Genomic DNA, 10,154 nt, shown 5'->3' with positions numbered 1-10,154 from the left:
AGAAAATGGTAGAATTTGGTTCAATGAAATGTGGGATGAACGGTTCCGAGTGGAGCAAAATACCGAGGGATGGACCTTTGACAATGAGGTACGTCTCTCAGAATTGTGATGCGCTTCACACAGACACACACACACACACACACACACACACACACACACAGACAAAAAAAAAACACAAAACAAAACAAACACACACATTTTCACTTCACCGCAAGTGGATAGCCAATTCCTTCGCAACCTAATTTGCATGTCCTATTTATAAAAGTGGGCGGTGATCACTAAGGCATAAATCATTTTCTAACGTTTTGGCGTCGTAATATAGAAGATACTTTCAGCTATTAATGTGTGTATTTTTTTTTTATTGGTGGAAAATATCATACTGGAGCTATTTTCAAAGTATAATCGTTTTATTTTCAGACACTCTGTAAATCCGTGTTTCCTATTTTCCTGACTTAACATTCTCCCGTTCTGTTTTAAACCTCTTTATATAAATACCTCTCGTGGGGTTTTTTTTTCTGCACCATTGATGCTCATCTGTCTTGCTCTGTATCCCTCCCTCATAGACAGTGCATTTATCTATACATCTGTGAGCTCTTGTCTCGATATACAACGAATCATGTTACTGTCTTGATCATCTTCCATTCCCTCTCTGTCTATTTATCAGTCTGCCCCAGTATGTTATTTTGTATCAATGTATCAGTCCATTACGCTGCACCTGTTAACGGCATCGTATCATGCTATTTTATCTTTCTGTTGCTTTTTCCACTTTGCCCAAGTATTGCGGTCCAAATACTGCATGTTATCATTTCTGTCTGAGACAGCGTAGGTTTCCTTGGTAACAATAATTATTGCTACGGATGTTCTTGCATTAATGACAATATTCCAGCATGTAGCTATACCTGTAAAGCGTGAATCATCTTTTTAAAGCAATTTATCAGTAATAGTACAAATCGGTCCGGACTTTTAGTAGGCAACCACTACAGCAAACGAGGAATCCTTAAATGCTTATACAAACCCATGGATATAAAGGTTTAAAGGGTAATTTCAATTGTTCAGGTCAACTTACATGAGTCAATTGAGTAAAGTTAGACTCACAGAATGACTCGAGTGTAATCACCGATTCTTGAAAACACAGAGAGCGACAACATGTTATGCTGTAGGTCCCATATTGATGAAACCCCTGCCCATCATTGCGTGCTTTCGTATTTACTCAATTTGTTACAGCCAACTTATTTCATTTTGAGCGACAGGGAAGCGGTTCAAAATAATGATAAGTTTTGGGCCCCCTTGTTTGTGCCAGATCTGTCAAACTCTCTGTCTTTTAAACATGTTTTCGAAGTTACCAAAATTTGGAAATTATTTATAGGCCTAGTGTCAATTAAGTTGCGCTTTGTAGGCGTGAAAGAGCGTTCGCCTCGAAACTTGCACTGCATCCAATCTATACCGCTGGAAAAAAAAAAATGTAGTGAAGCGCATCGTGATAACTAGACCGGGCCATAAGTGCGAGTTTAATTTGACATGTACACATGACACCCAATGTGAAGTGCTGCAATTTGACAAGCAAATGATTTATGAAATGAAAAGAAGAGTGGGTGGAGGGAAGAAATATGGCCAAGTTCAGCGTAGAATATTGGGCATGACGGATTATTCCCATAAGAAAAAAGAAAATGGGACACTCCACTTTTATTTCTCTGACAGACGGCAATAAGTTGAGTGGAGCATTTGGACCGAAAACTGCATTTTGTTTTCTAATTAAAGTGAGTGATAGAGTGGTTGCCTAGCACCACTTCGGGTGGGCATCATGAATTTTTGATCGGCGTCAAATGAGTTTGGGGTCCGATTTCGGCGTAAGGTTGACAGTGGTAGTCACTTTCTCCTTATGGGGGAAGGTAAAGATATCAGTGGTTAAGAGCGTACAGCAACATATGCCGGACACGGACAGCTTTACATATTCAGTAAGAGAGAAATCAAAAATCTTATATTGTAAGCTCGTGATTGTAGATGGATGTGCAATGGATATCAAAAACAAAAAGTAATCCAACTTTAGAGGGCTACTATTTCATAATTGTCAACTATGGAGAGCGCAAGTGCTACCATAAGAGAACATTGAATGTCTCACTGAAGTGAGGGAGGAGATCTGTCAATGAAAGTGGTCAATTTAACAGGCCAGCCTGCACGACTGTAGGTTCGTGTTAAGGGTTTCCTCTAACCTTTTTTTTAATATGGTCCATAACCTTCAACATGCATGGCAATGTGTCAGATAACTTTGTCACTCCCACAAAGACCAACCCACACAATCCATTTTTCTCTCTTCATATTCAAGACGTGGTATATGTCACTGCGAGCAATGTGTTGAATGTGAAAGGAGAAAGGGGAATTGTGCGAGCTATTGGCATTTTTGAGAGTTACCAAGTTATCGAACAGGTGGCCATGCTAACAGTTATGGACAACAAGAGATTAGAAGAAACCCTAATTGTTAACACAAACCTGCAGTCGTGCAGACTGGCCTGTTTATTTGACCACTTTCATTGACATTACAGATCTCCTCCATTTCAGTGAGACGCTCAATGTCCCTCCATGATAGCACTCAAACTTGGAAAAAAAAGTGAAACTTGTCATTGTTGTCTTCAAAGGTAATGTGCTCAGTCATGCATGGCATTTGTCCACACAATTAGTACCAATGGAAAGAGGAAGAGTTCCCCTTTCCGTCTTTTCATTTATTTGTTTCCATGTCCAAATAATACAACACAATTGCAAAATATGATAATCCATTAGTACAAGAAGGTGAGAGGTCTTGAACCATTGATACAAATGCAAACAATAATACAAAAGTATAGTACATGACTGTGATTGTGAAGCTGCACCAGTCCTACAAACACATATAAGTACACGTGATTTACATAGTTGATCATCATGAATTCATTGTGAGTTTTGAATAGCCTCCTTTCCTCACAACCAACATTGTGCTCGTATGAAAAGGTAGCCCTTTGATAGAATATTTTGTAAGCACTGAATTGGAATGATATTATGGCGTGTTCTTCTTATTAACCACAGCATGGTCATACTGTTATTGCATTCCATAATCATTCATGTATATTATGTCAAAGCATGTTCATCTTTCAATTTTGAATACCGACCTAACTCATGCTTATAGCATCTGAGATGTTATTTTCAGGTCCCTCGCCAAAGGCTGGCCACTATACATCCTACCCCCCCCCCCTTCTCCAGCAACGAGCTTTATAATTGCTTTACTCACCAAACAAGCAATCCTCGAAATTGTTGATGCTGGGAAATTACTGTAAGTCACGGTGCTTTACCTTGGTATAGAATAAAAGGGGAAAAGGGAGATCATTTTATTGGGGTGGAGGGGGGGGGGGGGAATGCTTCAAACTCAAAGAAGCGATGACGAGGCCAGCTCCAGAGAACACGATGAGAAAGTGTGTTTAATGATGAAGCGTCCGTATTTGACGTAGATTAACAATCCCGGGCAAAAAATATCTCGGTAAATCGCGGCGAAAATTACAGCGCTCCATTCCCGACGCGCCGCGCCGTGTATGTCCACACTCTTGATGATGTGAGTCAACAGTGCACGTGCGCACACCCGTTATTAGGGCTCGGTTTGGGAGGAAAAATGATGAGGGACTAGGGTATAAAGCCAATATCAGATGGAAAGAGGTGACGAAACACAGAAAGGTAGAAAGGAAGAAGAGGAGAGAGGAAAAGCCGTGAAAGTTAGATGAAAGATGGGAACCTAATTATGTATTTATTCTAAACTCTCTATCTCCCCCCCCCCCCCATTTTTTTTTTTTGGGGGGGGGGGGGTCTGCTGCTTCTTACTCGTTCTCTTAGTGAGAAATGTTTGGGGTGTTTCCCCAACTATTAACAAAGGTAATAGTTCTCGTGTATAATATGTTCGTCGCTTGAAATGCTTTGTGTATGGCATTTTTGTTTCTTTTGGAAATATCTTCGGCACTAGGTATCTTTTTTTCCCCCTGATTCTTCTTCCCTGTCACTTTTACGTCATTATATGATACCCCAGTCGTTGGTTTTTTTTTTTGTTTTGTTTTTTGTTTTTTGTTTTTGATTCAGGATTATATAGATACATTCACACGTGTTTAAAGCACTATTAGATTGCGCTTTTTTTTCAAAATCATGCTCACTTACCTAATCCGTGTGTGTCTGAGCGTGTGTGGGGGTGTCTTTAAACTTATCTTTCTGTCGTGTAGACTCAAGGGTCTGCCCAATGACCTCCAGACGCTTAAGCGTTCCGCTACAGTAGAACGTGACTAAAAGCCTTGGTCTGCTTATTAAGTATCTTCTTGGTAAAGTGACTCGGGCAAGGTCGTGGGATTACAATTTTAGATGAAGGTAACCATTGACACCTCTGATTAGACTCATTTTCTTCTAGTTGTGTCTCTTCATCTCTTTTTCAACACCAAGACTCAGTAAAAGCATGCAGAAACGAATAAACTCTATCATATGCTACATATAAGTATCTTAGTTTGTTTTTGCTGTTGTTGGCAATGGAAGTCTGAACATAATAGAGGCGAGGTCGTAGATAACCCGTTGAACACTAGTCCCAGAGTATACTCGGACAGGTGTCGATGGGAAACGTGTGCTATAGCAAAATCAGCTCGTCTTAATGGGTTAAATGAGAATTTCGTACCAGACATATGCCAGATGAAAGTCAGTCTGTAAAGAAGGAGTAAACATTTTAGTAAACATTTTCTAAGCACAACAATGAACATTACATAAGTATCGGATGAAAAGTAAAGAAGTTATGCAAATGTGAAGTTTCGCAAATTTTCCAAAAGAAACAGTTCTTGAGCAGTCAATGGGAATATGCATAGAACAATATGTATAGCTGAAGTGCTTATGTCATCCCCTCACAACTTGCGTAATATAGTTTGTACTGTAGAATTTTAAAATTTCCAATGTTTCGTTCAAACATAATCATGCCCAAGACTTAATCCTGGTAAATCTGACTGATCATTATTTTGAAGTTATTTAACCAGTAATAACGTATAGGCCTATGTATGAGACTTGTAAAACAGAAAATTGAATTGCCTTTTTTTTAATAACTTCGATGAAAAATTGTTAGGTGATGATTACCAGCTTACTCATTTACATATTCATATCAAATTTTCAAGAATTATTATGTAAATATCAGCTAGTCTTTCTTACTTTTAATCCAATTTTGACCAAATTTCCACTCTTGTGTTCCTCACATTTTACTCTTTCTTTTTAGACTAACTATAAAATGGACTGGAATTCCCCTTTAAATATTCAGATATGTGTATCGCATGGCGTGAGTGCGGGTGTGTGTTTGTGTGTTCTTGTCAGTTTATCTAATAATATATCAAACGATCTAGTGTGTGATTGACAAAAGCTATGTAATAACCTTTCTAGAATAATACTGTAATTTGAACCATTTCGTAGTTTTGATCCTTTCCGTACGAGATTGACGTATTTCTCACGTTACTGTGTGATGACGGTTCCCTTAAACAGCAAGTCAAGTTTATCAAAATAATTATTCTTCATGCAAAGTGATGACTTAGTAAGTAAAGAAATGCAAGGCGAGAGGTATGTCCAACGTAATTTACTCGCATCATATTTCAAGATATTAGATGTAGAGTAGGAGGGAACATCTTAGAATAGGCAGAAGATGAGAAATTGGGAATTGTGTGTGTGCACAGGGAGGGGGAGGGGCTTGGCGAAAATATTCCACTTTTTTCACACACCCTTTGACGCCCGTCACTTCCACGTCTACAATGGAACAATGGTCACTCCAGACAGCCAATTTACGGCTCGTCCGATTGCGTGTGTGCGTGTGTGTGTGTGTGTGTGTGTGTGTGTGTGTGTGTGTGTTCATAATCGCTCCCAAGCAAGCAAGCAAGTGTGCGCGCTACGCCGTGCGTTGCAAGGCAATTACCAGTTCGCTGTACCAGAATGGGTGCACACCGCTTCGGGCATTTTTTTTTTTGTCATCTTCTTCTTTCGGCGGGTAAAACTCTTGAGCGGTCTGGGCCTGACGGTTAATTTGAGATGTCTCTTGCTCTGGGTAGGACGCAAATCGAAGGGACATTTATAGTGTACCACTCTCTGGACATCACATGCACTTGGATTTCTATCATAATTGGAAAGGAATAGGACAGCACCTGGGTAATTATTTGTCCTTTATTCTGAGTGTTTCGCTTTTTTGATGATTATACTCCTATAAATTATCAAAAAATTACTTACTACTGTACGATCTTAATGAAATACTGCGAAATATACCAGTAGGATAGTTTATCAGGAACAGAGTCGTTTTCAACAATATAGTTAGTCAGTTCGGGAGCCTTATAAGCATGGAAGATGTATGATTGTGTGTTGTTTGAAAATAAAAGACCACCACACCAAAACTACCCGTTGGTGATCTACGTTTTCTTCGTTGGAGGGTTTACGGTGACTAAGTTTTATGGTATACAACAAAAATGTATATTGTATTTTCAGAGCTCATGTTTCTGTCACTTTATAGTCTTATTGATTTGAATGTTTTTACCATTTTACCTCATTTAAGAAAGAAGAAAAAAGGGACAAATAAAAACGTATTCACTTACGTCATTTCCATAATATATCACTTCTATTATCGTGCAACAAGAAGCGTGACGCATTATTTTTGTTTTCAATTCGGAGATAGTCTTGCTTTATCTGATTTTACGTCGGGCGTTGCTGTTATCACCCATGACGTGCAGTTCGAGCGGGGACTGATAGTGATAGGGCGTCAATCGCTGAAGAAAAGAATAACTGCACTCTGTTGCTATTCTGCTCCGAATTTCGGTCAGGTGAGTGCGTTTTAGTGTATAGGGCGTCAAACTCTGAATAAGAGAATCAACTACACTATCTTACAATTCTGATGGGATTCCAGTCAGTGTATCTTAGTATTCAGGACGTCGGTTTGTGGTGAGGCCTCGCAAAGATGTCCCCTCCTGATCAATATTTGGGTCATGATAAATTGCTGTTGTTTCCGCGATGAACCGTGAATGTGAATTCGTGTTCCGAGCGAGCAACGTTTTCTCCTCTGTTAGTTATTTGCAGTTGTTGGTTTTGTGTCTGATTGCTGTTGTTGTTGTTGTTGTTTTTTTCATCTCAAAGTAAGACTGATAGCCTCTGCACATATCAATGGATGGTATGCCTTTGTTTACATAAAGGTAGATTCACACAATATTGCTAATCTTAAAAGTATTAATTCAAAGTTTTAAATCTCGATTATTAGCAGCAACGTGAGAACGTATACACTAATATGGGGCTAATCGCAAACGCTGCTTATGAGTGTATGTTTTTCTTTTCCTTCTAAGGTTAGATCATCGGGTGGGACTCTCGGTAGAATGTATAATCTTGACGTGTGTGTCGTGTGGATGCTCGTAGTGTAAAGGGTTTTTTTTTTTTGTTGTGTGTTGTTTTACAAAGTTATTGCTGATAGCTTATATCAAGAAGCTCTTATTTGCTTTCTCTTTACACAGCCGAAGAGAAATTGGTATTTTCCCCCAATAAACGAGTGCCTTTTACCATTATAATACATACAGTGTCTCCAAAGCTTGTGCCAAATAGTTACCTCGTTAGGTCGATGAAGTCGAAACATGATATTCAAAGCTCATGCATTAACTTTGAAGTTGCATGCTGTTGTTGGTATATTAAAAAAAAAATGTTTAGCAATACATTGACGTTCGTCTTCTTGACGAGTCTTTCAGACTTGGTATAATTAAGCACCGTGTTCAAATTAATGATTTATAATTTCCAGGCGTAAACTCTCATTCGATATATTGTTGCGAGGTTAAAAAAAAGCAAACAATATCGCGCCTTGGTGTGACAACTAGGAACACACATTAAAGATTGATATGCCGATAACGACCTTTATCCCACAGACCAGAGAGACACTGATATGGGATTTTATTTTCACAATTTCGGAAATTTTTCATCAAAGCTGCAGACAAGGTACATGACTGTATTTCTTCCCTGTAACATGTCCCTGGCCAGTGATAAAAATGTAAGCGTCAGTTGGATTTTCCGCTTTCGGTACTCGCGAAGAAAATTTGAAAGTCTTATCTTTGCTTGGCGTCTACCTGATGCGCACACAGTCAACGGAGCTGTTAACAATGGCATTCATAATGATTGCGACCAATATTTTACCCTATATAGAAGTCGGGGTGTAAATGTAAGTGTGTCTACTAATTCTAAAGGAGGCATGAACGGCAGCATTTAAAGAGCTGTGTAGAATGCATACCTTATATTTTCAATCCACAAATTAGCGCGAGCATGCAGATTCGACTGAAAACAACTTATGGGTTGGCTGCAGTCGACGCGCTGTAAAATAACACACACGCGCACACACACACAAACACACAAACACACACACATACATTCATACAAAAAAAAAAACCCACAAAAACTCAATGCTTAATTGTTTAATGGTTTACTTCCCGCCCCTCCCTTGACCCGAAAGTGACTGGAATCAGGGCGCAGTTCTCGCCACATTATGCAAGAAGGCATATTTCAAGATGTACCCAATTATAACCTGGATCAGTGCAGGATTATAATAATATGATAAAAAGACAGCACCACTGCGTGTTCCGTGAACGTTGTTTTAAACGGCAATAAAGGTGTGAGGTGCCAGAAGTCTGCCAAGATGACCTCCACAGAACTTAAATGCCGCAGGGTGACATTGTTTGATTCGTGGAACTTAATTCCAGGCCTTAACCCGATTGTACATGCTGGGAGGTCGGTGTATTAAAATGAACAATCTGTTACAGATTCAAATATGAATTTGAATTTCACTTGCGGTAAGCCAGATACCCGTGCCGTCCGTTAAGGTTTTAATTTGCACCAATCTAATTAACAACACTAGTTGGCAGATGTGTGCCACGAAAGAACAGATCAAAATCTTGCGAGGGGGGTAATTTGTGGGCGTGGGGCCTTCCGGCATGGGGAGTAACCTCGCCGTGGGGGAACTGGTGGCCACACGGAATGACAGACCGAATGGGAGTGAGCACTCGTGGAAATAATCCGTTCTTTGATTAGTTCATTTGGATATGTTCAACTTTTGAAGAAGTGTTCATCAGCCCCTTCAAGCAACAAAATATAATCTAATATATGCACACATCTCACTTCACAATAATTCATAGCTCACGTACTCACACAAACATGCACGCTTCAAATATAGTATTCAAGTGTTATAATTATACGTACATGTTGATATAAATTGTGTGTGTGGTGTGTGTCTGTGTTTATTGTATGAATGTACATGCAAGGATGTATGTTTCTCTACAAATATGAACAAACGTTATATAGATAGATATAGATAGACAGATAGATAGATAGGAAGATAGTTTCATTGCTTGATTGATTGATTGATTAATTGATTGATTGATTGATTGATTGATTGATTGATTGATTGATTGATTGATTGATTGACTGATTGATGTATTGATGGATTTGACTAGTTGATATGGTATTCTAGCAAGACACGATGCCTGTGTTCAGTTGAAAAAAAAATGGTATATGCGCACCCGTCACTTTGTCCATCAAAAGAATTTTAAGATCGATCGCGAAGCCATTTTAAACTGATGGTACGCACAATTTGCCGCTGGTCAAGATATCGTCAATTTTCTCTCGGGAGTGCTACCTGATTCTCCTTACATAAATCTGAAATCAGACCTTGACCTGTTACCGTGGTAAAGTTGATTTATTGGCTTTATGCTGCTTAAACAGGACATTTTCAGGTTGCAAAAATCCCTATCCATAAATCATGGATCTTTACCCTCGATGTAATTATTTGCTCATGCATTAAATTGCAATGTTGAGGTGATTAGGACAGGCCTTTGTTATCACTCCACTGCACGGGACAAATCAATATCAGTATTACACATCATTACCTTCATGTGTTACGTATGTATGTATGTATGTATGTATGCATTTATTTCCATTAAAAACATATAAAAATTACAGTTTAAAACGGCTCGAATGCCCATATTCAGCGCTGCCGCCATGTCACTTACACTGGTCTTCCATGGGGTCCAGTTACAGCATTTACAATATGCAATAAATATAATTATAATTGATACAATAGAGATAAGTTGAAAAAGTAACGCCCAAAAATACTACAGAGATTAAGGTTA

The sequence above is a fragment of the Diadema antillarum genome, unplaced genomic scaffold, assembly GCF_040938485.1.
Source record: "Diadema antillarum isolate AM-2024a unplaced genomic scaffold, OU_Dant_1.0 scf00000043, whole genome shotgun sequence".
Taxonomy (NCBI): Eukaryota; Metazoa; Echinodermata; class Echinoidea; order Diadematoida; family Diadematidae; genus Diadema; species Diadema antillarum.
The sequence above is the reverse complement of the archived record's forward strand: the minus strand, read 5'-3'. Positions refer to the sequence as shown.